A 13,053-nucleotide genomic window follows, 5' to 3' on the forward strand; every position below is an offset into this window, starting at 1 on the left:
GCGCGGCTAATGACTCCAGTCATTAGCCGGCCATATGCCCCCAAGTCATTTTCACGAGGCCAGATGGTCACATACTGCGGAGAATCTTGCACACAAAAGTAGTTACATAGAATCCAATGATAAAAAGTATATCATTTCCAACAGCCATAATGGCGAAAAATCGGCCTCTTCCCCCGGAGCCAAGGCCAACTTCCGCTGATATGATCATATCATGATAATATAACAAATGTTACATAATTATAACATTATATGCATAATAATTATGTAAATCACACATCACATGTAAACAATATAAATATAATAATTATAAACGACTGATAATTTTACATTATTTGACTATATATGTGATAATATATAGTATGTATAATATATATATATTTATATATAATTATTTCATTATTTGACTATATATGTGATAATATATAGTATGTATAATATATATATATTTATATATAATTATATATATATATATATATATATATACATATATATACATATATATATATATATATATATATATATATATATATATATACACGAACCGTTCAAAAAAATGTCGAACGAGCCTACCTTAAGAGAGTTATAGTTACTCCCGCCGTTCGGCCGGGCAAAGTGTCCTCGGACGTAGAGCCATGCGAGTGTGCGCTAAGTGCGAGAGGTGGTGTATTTACTCGCCGTGTCCGCCAGAGGGAAGTATTTCCCCGTTACAAGCTCCGGAGAGATCAACGGGATCCTTAGCCGAGGTGCTGGAAGCCTCGGCCGGCTTAAAAAGCTGGGAGGAAAGCACCCTGAGAACCGGTTGGAGGTCCACTGGAAGCTCGGAGGGCCGTGGAAAACGCTTAGCCGAGGTGCAGGAAGCCTCGGGCGGCTTAAAAAGTGAGGAGGAAAGCACCCTGAGAACCGGCCGGAGGTCCTCTGGAAGCTCAGCGGGCCGTGGAAAACGCTTAGCCGAGGTGCTGGAAGCCTCGGCCGGCTTAAAAAGCTGGGAGGGAAGCACCCTGAGAACCGGCCGGGAGTCCTCTGGAAGCTCAGCGGGCCGTGGAAAACGCTTAGCCGAGGCTCTGGAAGCCTTGGCCGGCTTAAAGAGTGAGGAGGAAAGCACCCGGAGAACCGGCTGGAGGTCTTCTGGACGCTCAGCGGGCCGTGGTAAATGCTTAGCCGAGTTGCTGTAAGCCTCATCGGGCCTCAAAAGTGAGGAGGAATGCACCCCCGAGAACCGGCTGGAAGTCCCCTGGGTCTTCCACCAACCGTTAAAAAGATGTCGAGTGAGCCTACCTTAAGAGAGTCATAGTTACTCCCACCGTTAGGCCGGCGGTGTAATTTCTCGCCGTGTCCGCCAGAGGGAAGCAGTTCCCCGTTACAGCGGCACCGGCAGCCTCCGAATATCTCCCCGAGCGCTTGGAAGTCCGCACGGGGGAGAAGCGGGCCGTGCAAGGTACCGGATGGAGCTGGACCGTCACCGGCGCCGCTTGTCGTGCGCGCCGGCCGCTGGAAGTCGAATAAGGCTCCGCCATCTCATCCGCGGTGCCTCTAAAGTGCCAATCCGCTCGGCTGGAGCTATTTTCGGCCACTTGGCGCATGCGCACGACCTCCCGGTGGTGCCGGGCGGCCTGCGTGAGTGCGCCGGCCGCTGAAAGTCAAATGAGGCTCCGCGATCTCATCCGCGGTGCCGATCAAGTGCCGATCCGCTCGGCTGGAACTATTTCCGGACACCTGGCGCGTGCGCACAGCCTCCCGGTGGTCCCGGGCGGCGTGCGCGAGTGCACCGGCTGCTGGAAGTCCCGCGGAGGACCATCAGAGCTGGACCGTCACCGGCGCCGCTTGTCGTGCGCGCGCGGCCCGCTGGAAGTCAAATAAGGCTCCGCGATCTCATCCGCGGTGCTTATAAAGTGCCGATCCGCTCGGCTGGAGTTATTTTCGGCCACTTGACGCATGCGCACGACCTCCCGGTGGTGCCGGGCGGCCTGCGTGAGTGCGCCGGCAGCCGGAAGTCGAATGAGGCTCCGCGATCTCATCCGCGGTGCTTCTAAAGTGCCGATCCGCTCGGCTGGAGCTATTTTTGGCCACCTGGCGCGTGCGCACGGCCTCCCGGTGGTGCCGGGCGGCGCGCGTGAGTGCGCCGGCCGCCGGAAGTCGAATAAGGCTCCGTGATCTCATCCGCGGTGCTTATAAAGTGCCGATCCGCTTGTCTGGGGCTATTTTCGGCCACCTGGCACGTGCGCACGGCCTCCCGGTGGTGCCGGGCGGCGCGCGTGAGTGCGCCGGCTGCTCCAAGTCCCGCGGAGGACCATCAGAGCTCTACGACGCCGCTGTACAAGGCACGTATATTCACGCTAGTGGATGCGCGTGATTCATTCCTGCAGTGCCGACTGGATGAGGAGAGCAGCCGGATGACAACATTCTGAACACCATGGGGCAGAAAACGGTGGCTGAAGCTCCCCTTTTGTGTGTCAGTTGCTCCGGAACTGTACCAGAGAAAGCAACATGAGCTCCTAGCTGGATTAACAGAGATTGAGCCCATAGCCCAGCTTTAATCCGGCCTGGCAACCCTGAATCAATTGTATTATTAAACTTTTTTTTGGGTCGTTTTGCCTGCAATGACTGCCTTTCCCGAGTAGATGGGAAACCGCTCGCCTGCGCATTTACTACCGGAAGCCATGTATTTGCGAGGGAGTTGGGCTTCGAACACGTCATGTCCTCACCGCGGCACCCAAAAGCTAACGGCAAAGTGGAGTCAGCAGTAAAGATTGTGAAAGGCCTGTGCAAAAAGGCTGACCGTGCCAAGGAGGATCCCTGGAAGGCCATTCTTCATTGACGAAACACGCCCACTGAGGGCATGCATTGCAGCCCACCGGCTCATGTCACGAAGGCTGAGAACCCTTCTTCCGGTGGTCGACCAGCTCCTTGCACCTCACGTCATCACAGGGGTTCCCGACAAGCTGAGGGGTAAGCATCAGGCGGTGAAGTTAATGTATGACAAATCGGAGAGGGATCTGCCTTAGCTGAGCGTCAGCCAACCCATCAGGATGAAGCCGCTCCCAGGAGACAGGACAGGCAGATGGAGGCGAGGGGTGTGCCTGCAGCAGTTGGGGGGGGGGGGGGGGGAGCAACATATCGACGCAACAGAATTGATCTTCGACCGGCCGAGGCGACCCCTGCCCAACCGCTGGCTCGACCAGAATTGAGTCCAGAGCAGCCTGCGAATAGAGACGGCAACGGAGGCAGCTTTGGCGGGGAGTCTCCACTGTCTTCACCTACCCCAAGGTCACCGCCGTCTTCTCCGCAGGCCAGAGACACACCACGCCGCGTGCAACAGGACCAGGCCTTCTCCTGGAGTGGGATGCTGATTAAGCCTCCTAACAGACTTGACCTCTAGGTCACACATGGACTGTGACACACACACACTGACATACACTCGAATACGACATGCAAGGACTGGGTGCACTCCCAAACACACGTGGACTGTGAATTCTGTTGAATTTAAAAAAAAAAAAGGAAGTGAGTGATGTTCTGATTTATTGTGATTTTCATGACAGGTGTGTTCTTATCCTGCTACTATCTAGTATCACATTCTATGGCCATATATTTGATATTTGATGTTGAACCAGGTATTGCTATCTGAGGTTGAATCTGGTGTTACTAATATGTTGTTGGTCTACAGTTGATTTACAGGCAGCATTGTTTCAGTGTGCATACTTTATTAAAGGAATGGAGAGGTTGCAGGATGATTGTATTGACATATCGCACCACCCTGTGGCAGCCACAGAGCCCTCACCTATAATATGCCTGTGTCACGTGTGGTTGCTCCAGTTGTATTTCCTACCTGCAGCATGAATACACGGTACTGAGACATAGCTGAACTCGTGTCTTCCTTATCATGCACCACACATTGTAACAGAATACGGCTTTGATGCTAATGCTATTTTGCTTGCAGTCAGGTAGCTGGCTTTTTTTTTTAGGTGTGGGGGCTGGCCATTCAGCCTGATGTTCTTTGAACCATGAATGTTAAATGCAAATGAATTATTCTATTAAATGTTTATAGCAAATGGCATACCTTCACACAGCTTACAAATCTAAAGTTTCAACCAAATTCACCATGTCTTTCATATTTGAAGACCACATAAAATAAATAAAAATTCTGTCTGAAAAAAAAACAACCTCTGGAAATATTCAACATATCTGCGTTCATACCGTATTGGCCCGAATATAAGACGGTGTTTTTTGCATTGAAATAAGACTGAAAAAGTGGGGGTTGTCTTACATTCGGGTTCTAGACATTATACCAATTCACAACGCTAGATGGCGCCAGATATCTTTAAAGCGAATGCTGAACCTCCCCAGGCCAAAGCGAACCCCTGTCACGAAGAATAAAAATAAAAATAGCGGTAGCACGAAGAAGAAAAATAAAAAATAGCGGTAAGAAAGAAAAGAGAAGAAAATAAGAGAGGAGATAACAGAAAATGTGAGGACAGTGACACTGAGCACAGCGAGGCTGAGGATGTTTGTGAGGAGTAATGTTCTGACATGACAGATCTCAGCTACTCTCAAGTTTAAACCAGTTTGCATTATTTAATTGCAACGTTTTTCTTTATTCAGATTTGTTTCAAGACTGCAGTTACAGTTAGACTTCACTTTGATGGTTAATACAGTTATTGCAATTTTGTTGTTTTATCACAGTACCGTATTTTTCGGACTATAGGTCGCGTTTTTTTTCATAGTTTGGGTGGGGGGGCGACTCATACTCAGGAGCGACTTATATATGAAATTATTCACAAATTTTCAAAAAAAATCCACGATGTAATGAAACCGCAATAAACGAACCGCGATGTAGCAAGGGATTACTGTAATTTGAACTGCAATTGACGTCAGCGGCGCAGCGCACACGCAGCGGTTGTTTGCATTAAGGACAAAGGATTCGATCACGGGATTTAATGACTTGGAGTGACAGAGATTGTTTGATAAAATTGTTCTTTATAATTATGTGCTGCTGCTAGCTGCTGCTGCTGCTGGCTGCTGCTGCTGCTGCTGCTGCTGGCTGCTGCTGCTGGCTGCTGCTGCTGGCTGCTGGCTGCTGGCTGCTGCCGCTGCTGCTGCCGCCACCGCCGCTGCTGCCGCCGCTGCTGCTGCACACTGGACAAGAGGATTGGGTTGTTTGCTGCTTATGAACCCTGGTGTGTGCGTGCTCCCAATCAGGATAAATTGCGCTCAGCTGTTGAGGCGCTCTGAGGAGCTCCACTACGTGCTGCGCGTTCACGCCGTACACCTGCAGTGACCTCTTGTGGTCACATGCACCCTGTCATGTAACATGGGGGGGGGGGAGAAGAGATGGTGCAAATGGTGAATATGAATTGCTCACAAGAATAAACTGGCAGAGCTGAAATTCCAAATATTAGCAGCAGATGGTACAAAATTTGAATTAAGGATTATTGGATAAATTGGCAGAGCTGAAATTCCAAATTTTAGCAGCGGATGGTACAAAATTTGAATTAAGAATTATTGAATAAATTGGCAGAGCTGAAATTCCAAATTTGTCCAAGAGATGGCGCCAAACCGATACATGAGACCAAAAAGGGCCAAAATAAGATGAACTAGCGGAAATAGAGATAAACAGGAACACGGGGTCGGATTGTGGGTCACACATGGAAACACGAATGTGATTTTTATTTTAATTTCTTTGCTTGGCTAAAATGTATTCTGTAACAGCTTAAGCAATATTATCAGTCAATTTGATCAAGGTGCCCGCTACTGTGAAAATGGTGGCGTGTGATAAGTTGTTTGGAAAGAAAGGTACAAATGTTATTTTTATTTTTAACTTTAATTTCTTTGCTTGGCTAAAATGTATTCTGTAACAGCGTAAGCAATATTATCAGACAATTTGATCAAGATGCCCGCTACTGTGAAAATGGTGGCGTGTTATAAATTGTTTGGAAAGAAAGGTACAAATGTTATTTTTATTTTTAACTTTAATTCCTTTGCTTGGCTAAAATGTATTCTGTAACAGCTTAAGCAATATTATCAGTTAATTTGATCAAGGTGCCCGCTACTGTGAAACTGGTGGCGTGTTAAAAAAAATGATAAAAAGAAATAGATGAAAGGTTTGGATTTTTAATTTCATGGTTGATTGAAGTGTAACTTTAAAGAGTTATTTTCATGAAAAGGGAAGTGAAGAAAAGAGGAAGTGCAAGGTTTTACCAAGGGCTAGCTGTGAGTCGTCACCTTATCGTGGTGGAGGGGTTTGCGTGCCCCTGGTAGGGTCACAAACGGGTTCTAGGTGAGGGGCCAGACAAAGTACGGCTCACAGAAGCCCCTTATGATGATTAAAATAAATGGACTTTGTTTTCCCTCGCCCGGACGCGGGTCACCGGGGCCTCCCTCTGGAACCAGGCCTGGAGGTGGGGCGTCTGGTGGCCGGGCCTTTGCCCATGGGGCCTGGCCGGGCACAGCCCGAATAGGAAACGTTAGTACCTGTTGTGGCGGATATCCCCGAACCCGCTGGTGGACACCGGCGGTAAGGGATGCCGTCAAGCTGAAGAAGGAGTCCTATCGGCCCGTTTTGGCCTGCGGTACTCCGGAGGCAGCTGACAGGTACCGGATGGCCAAGCGGAATGCGGCTTCGGCGGTTGCTGAGGCAAAAACCCGGGCGTGTGAGGAATTTGGTGAGGCCATGGAGAATGACTTCCGGACGGCTTCGAGGAAATTCTGGTCCACCATCCAGCGTCTCAGGAGGGGGAAGCAGTGCAACGTCAACACTGTTTACAGTGGGGATGGCGTGCTGCTGACCTCGACTCGGGACGTCGTGAGTCGGTGGGGAGAATACTTCGAAGACCTCCTCAATTCCACCTACACGCCTTCCATTGAGGAAGCAGGGCCTGGAGACTCTGAGGCGGATTCTCCAATCTCTGGGGTAAAAGTCACTGAGGTAGTAAAAAAACTCCTCGGTGGCAAGGCCCCGGGGGTGGATGAGATCGGCCCGGAGTTCTTAAAGGCTCTGGATGTTGTGGGGCTGTCATGGCTGACACGCCTCGACAACATTGCGTGAACATCGGGGACAGTACCTCTGGATTGGCAGACTGGGGTGGTGGTTCCCCTCTTTAAGAAGGGGGACCGGAGGGTGTGTTCCAATTACAGGGGAATCACACTCCTCAGCCTCCCCGGTAAGGTCTATTCAGGGGTGCTGGAGAGGAGGGTCCGTCGGGAGGTCGAACCTCGGATTCAGGAGGAGCAGTGTGGCTTTCGTCCTGGCCGTGGAACAGTGGACCAGCTCTACACCCTCGGCAGGATCCTCGAGGGTGCATGGGAGTTCGCCCAACCAGTCCACATGTGTTTTGTGGACTTGGAGAAGGCGTTCGACCGTGTCCCTCGGGAGGTTCTGTGGAGGGTGCTTCGGGAGTACGGGGTGCCGAGCCAACTGATAAGGGCGGTTCGGTCCCTGTATCACCGATGCCAGAGTCTGGTCCGCATTTCCGGCAGTAAGTCGGATTCGTTCCCACTGAGGGTTGGACTCCGCCAAGGCTGCCCTTTGTCACTGATTTCTAGGCGCAGCTGAAGCGTTGAGGGAGTCCGGTTTGGGGACCTCAGTATCGCGTCTCTGCTTTTTGCAGATGACGTGGTGCTGTTGGCTTCTTCAGGCCGTGATCTCCAGCTCTCGCTGGAACGGTTCGCAGCCGAGTGTGAAGCGGTCGGGATGAGGGTCAGCACCTCCAAATCCGAGTCCACGGTCCTCGATCGGAAAAGGTGGAATGCCCTCTCCGGATCGGGGATGAGATCCTGCCCCAAGTGGAGGAGTTCAAGTATCTTGGAGTCTTGTTCACGAGTGAGGGGAGGATGGAGCGCGAGATCGACAGGTGGATCGGTGCAGCGTCGGCAGCAATGCGGACCCTGTACCGGTCCGTTGTGGTGAAGAGAGAGCTGAGCCAAAAGGCAAAGCTCTCAATTTACCGGTCGATTTACGCTCCTACCCTCACCTATGGCCACGAGCTATGGGTCGTGACCGAAAGAACGAGATCCCGGATACAAGCGGCCGAAATGAGTTTTCTCTGCAGGATGTCCGGGCTCTCCCTTAGAGATAGGGTGAGAAGCTCGGTCATCTGGGAAAGACTCGGAGTAGAGTCGCTACTCCTCCACGTTGAGAGGAGCCAGATGAGGTGGCTCGGGCATCTTATCGGGATGCCTCCTGGACGCCTCCCCGGGGAGGTGTTCCGGGCATGTCCCACCGGTAGGAGACCCCGGAGACGACCCAGGACGCGCTGGAGAGACTATGTCTTTCAGTTGGCCTGGGAACGCCTTGGGATCCCCCGGGATGACCTGGATGAAATGGCTGGGGAGAGGGAAGTCTGGGAGTCCCTCCTAAAGCTGCTGCCTCCGCGACCCGACCCCGGATAAGCGGAAGAAGATGGATGGATGGATGGATTGATGGATGGATGGATGGATGGACGAATGAATGAATGAATGAATGGATGGATGGATGGATGGATGGATGGATGGATGGATGGATGGATGGATGGATAGCTGTACATTTGGTGGAAAGTAATGCGTGGACAAATTAAGGGCAGAAACAGCTGCTGTAGAGCAACAGGTCTACGAGCGTGGGAAACTGGGCAATCTTACCCTATGGGGAGGGTATAGGTACCAGAATAAAAGGGGGGGGGCAGAGAAGTCTATAAAAAGACCTGCAGGGGCAGCTACGGGGCTTTTTCCCCCAAAGAGCGCTCATACGTGAAGAAGCCCGAAGGAGTTTCAAGATTTTTCCAAGTCCCGGGATCTTTGTGTGAGACGCAGGATCGTTTGCTTGGATTAACTTGGATTTACTCAAAAGAATTGAACTGGACAACATTGCATGAGGAACTAGGTGAGGGGAACGACTTTTCTGTATTTACGCGAGGGGGGAAACAGTCATCGGGCCGTCGGTCCTCTCGAGGCCAACCTGTTTCCCTAATTTGGATTTTAGAAGTAAGATCGAACTGATCACTCGACTTTGCTTCCACCAAAAAATAGCACCCAACTGGTAGCTACCTTTTTCCTCTTTCATGATCTATGTCTTGCAATCGAATTGCTCTGGGATTGAATGATTTTATTTGCACGGGTATCAGTGAGTGAAGTTGTTCAGTTTTTGGAGGAATTGAGATTTGTAATTCTATTTCATGTTTCTTCAATAAATGTGTCTTGTATATTCATCTACTTCGGTCTGCGCCAATCTGTACGGAATGTGCAATCGATTGTTTGGGGTTGATTTGATAATTTGAGGAATAAACGGGTGATTAGTATGATATAAAATCGTACCGAAATAAATAAAAATAGCGAAGGTGGTTGAATCAGATTAATTGGTTTGATGAAGAATAAAAGTACTTTAATTGTCCGTCGGGCGCAGGCCCGTTCCTAATTTTGTCGGGCCGCGTCAAAAGTTAAATTGGACAATTTGGGAGATTAAATCGCCTTCATAACTACTCGAGGGAGGAGTGAATTTCGTTAAATGTTAATCCGTTTGAAAATTTACTTCATTGAATAAAATAACGAAGGTGGTTGAATCAGATTATTTGGATTGATGAAGGATAAAAGTACTTTAATTGTCCGTCGGGCGCAGGCCCGTTCCTAATTTTGTCGGGCCGCGTCAAAAGTTAAATTGGACAATATCGAAGGATAAAATTGCCTTCAAAATTAATTACAGGATAAATCTAATTAGAGTCGGACATTTTGATTCGTTTCAAGAGAGTTATTATTCTTTTTAAAACAGTCGAGTGGGTTGAATCATTCCGACAGTTAAGTGTTGGATATACGTATAAGAAGTTAGAATTAATAATTTAAAAAGCATTAACTTTCTTCTCAAATACTATTACTGTCGTACTTCTAATAATTCGATTATTTTCCGAATAAAGAACAGTAGGCTCTCTACTTGAAGCGACCAAGTAGAACGGACCCATATCAACAGTTACTTCGGCAAAACTAGTGCTAGGGTGTGCTATACAAACGAATCCCTGAGGTCTTAACAAAGATATCTAAAAATATCCGTAACATAACAAAAGCATCAAACAAAAAAAGGGGGGCCATCAATACGGCGCGGTCATTTCGAAGTCTTGCCTCGAATTGAGTTACTCGGCTCGAGCTTCGGGTGACTTGAGAGGGATTGGCGTCGTAAAGAAATTAGATTGATTCTGGTAGAGTTAATTTAACTCGGGTGGTTAGATTACGGGCGAGTCCCCTTACCCCGGCCAAACTAACCCGTTACCGGGAAGCCGGGGGCACCTTGATAAAAAGGGTGCGTTTGAAATCCCACAAACAGGTGCGCACCTCCCAGGTCACCGCAACAGGCATTTCATTCCTCATGTGCAGACTTTGTAGGAACAAATTTTCAAATGCCCAATAGTAAACTAACACAGCTTCTTCCCCCAGGCTGTCGCTCTGATGAACTCACACCACTCAGAGTCTCAGAGACATCACTGGGCAATAACATCCTGCTCTTGCGACTTAAATGTTGTTAGTCACCTGAATGTTGTTAGTCACCTTAATGTACAGAGGCTGAGATCAACCGGAGTCAAATTCCTTGTTTGGCATGCACAAACTTGTCCAATAAAGCTGATTCTGATTCTAACAAAGGAACTTAGCTGATAGGCTATAATGTTTATATGAACGAAACACATCTGAAAATGTTGTTTACAGAAGAAAGCTAATTCAAGCTGATGTTTTCAGGCTGTTCTTCAAAGTTTGATACAGAAAAAATAAAACAAGAAAATGCACTTTCAACAGTAACTATCTGGATTCATTGGACCTGTAGTTCAAGTCATAAAAGTGTAGTTGAAAATGACTATGCTGTTGTCAATTAATAAAGTGAATTGAAAATCCCAAAAACAAATTATACACAGATTGAATTAAATCAGTGGATATTTCTTTATTTATTTAGATCACCACAAAATGTGAAGGGTGATACTGAGATCTATACTGCACTATATGGACCAGGTCACAAAGATTCCAGTCAGTATCAGCAGATTCTTGAGAACAATGTTCAAGAATCAGTGACAGGGCCTGGATACCTCAACAAGACAATGACCCCAAACACTGCTCAAATTCTACTAAGGCATTCATCCAGAGGGACAAGTACAACATTCTGGAATGGCCATCTCAGTCCCCAGACCTGAATATTATTGAGAATCTGTGGTGTGATTTAAAGCGGGCTGTCCATGCTCAGAAACCATCAAACCTGACTGAACTGGAGATATTTTGTCAAGAAGAATGGTCAAAAATACCTTCAAGCAGAATCCAGACTCTCATTGGAAGCTATAGGAAGTGTTTAGAAGCTGTTATTTCTGCAAAAGGAGGATCTACTAAATATTAAAGTCATTTTTCCGTTGGGGTGCCCACATTTTTGCACCTGCCTACTTTTGTTTAGGTAATGATTGCACACTTTCTGTAAATCATATAAACTTCATTCACTTCTCAAATATCACAGTTTTTGTCTGCTATATATATTTAACTGAAATTTCTGATTGAATAACCAATGATTTACAAAGGAAAATCTTGAGAATGATCAGGGGTGCCCAAACATTTGTACGTATGTGCCTCCTTTCAGCAGATGCAAATACACAGCGTAGTTACCTATTAAATGGGTAGTCCAGATGAACATGAAAGGCAAAGATTTATCAATTTTTTCGCAAAGAGCTTTCCAGGGTCATCATACCTATTGGCTGTACCGACAAGAGTTGGGCTAGAAGAATAGAGTGGGACTGATGCCGAAGTGTCAGGATTTGAACCCGCATCTCAGGAGAGAATGGAGCCTTAATTCTGCATCTTAGACCGCTCGGCCACACTACCGACGAGCTGCAATTTCTACATTGAATTTAGTTGACAATTCTATCTAAAACGTGAAATTGGAGGATAAATAGTTGGTTTCTCCACCAGCATCCAGGTTAGTGCTGCCCGATTGAGCTTTGTTCATAATGTAATGAAGCTTGTACACAACAGAGGCGAAACAATATGAGTGACAATCAGAATCCAGTTGCGAGTTGGAACCGAATGCTCGTTTGCCAATTAGAGGACATCATGAATGACTAGTGCTGAGCAGCAGAGTGGTACAGTGCCCACAACCCAGAGGTTCATGGACCGAAACCATCCTCTGCTGTTTGTAACTTGTGGTGTTTGGAAAGTTTTGGACCTTCTTTCAGATCATGCTTTTGAGAAGAAATGTTGTGCGGATAATATTTTCCACACGTTGGCTGTGCTGCATGGAACTTGACCCATCCTCAATGCATACATTTTACCAAGCCTATATGTGCCTTCTTTCACCATTCTCAGTCCAAATACACAGTGTAGTTACCTATTAAATTGGTACTCCAGGTTAGAATGAAAGTCAATGACTGATATTTCCTTTGAAGGGTCCTGATACGTTACGGCTGCACTAACATGAGTTGGGTAAGAAGAACAGACCTGAATTGATGGAGAAGTGGCAGTGGTGGGATTTGACATGAGATGGCTCCTGTATACCAAGCTTTCGGCATAGCAGAGCCCAGTTGGCACATCTAGTGCTGGAGAAATGTGAACGGGGATTTGTGTGTCTGTGTGTGTGTGTGTGTGTGTGTGGGGGGGGTTGTCTTCCTCCCTCCAGTGGGACTGCCAGGTGGCCACAAGCTGCTCACCTGTCATCCGTTGCCTTAGCAGAGATGGCCTGCGATTGAGAATTTACCTGCAGCTTTGCCAGGAACAATGTATCCATAATGGAATTCTTCCTCCGAGGTTATTGGAAACGTTTGTAGGATATGTTTTATTTCAATAGAAATACATGGAAGTTGCCTTTTAGTATTTAATACAACCAATAAAAGTTAAAAAAATCTATGTCTACTTTGTCCACAATAGAAAAATGATTAGACTGATAATCCACTGTAATCTGCACTAATGCAGTTGTAATGTCAAGATTATAGTGAAAACATGTTTGAAAACACTTCTAAACCACAAAGTTTGAACCTGATAAATTAAAAACAGAATCACGGCGGTAAATGGTCGTGCTTTATACCGTTTCATGTGTGCATATTTACTGGATTTTATTTTTTATTTTTTAAAATAAATGAC

The 13,053-nt window shown here is 47.2% G+C and overlaps 1 protein-coding gene across 1 annotated transcript in view; it reads left to right on the forward strand.

Annotated features, from left to right (window-relative positions):
* The window catches only part of LOC148400038 (janus kinase and microtubule-interacting protein 3-like), a 42,361-nt gene extending 35,302 nt beyond the window's left edge, over window positions 1-7,059 (forward strand). Inside the window, exon 21 of the mRNA XM_088372239.1 lies at window positions 4,995-7,059. The gene's annotated coding sequence lies outside the window, so the exon portion shown is untranslated. The remainder of the gene's footprint in view (window positions 1-4,994) is intronic.
* Window positions 7,060-13,053: the final 5,994 nt, after the last annotated feature.

Source organism: Syngnathus floridae, chromosome 3, assembly GCF_059516105.1.
Source record: "Syngnathus floridae isolate MCC-2025c chromosome 3, RoL_Sflo_1.0, whole genome shotgun sequence".
NCBI classification, from domain to species: Eukaryota; Metazoa; Chordata; class Actinopteri; order Syngnathiformes; family Syngnathidae; genus Syngnathus; species Syngnathus floridae.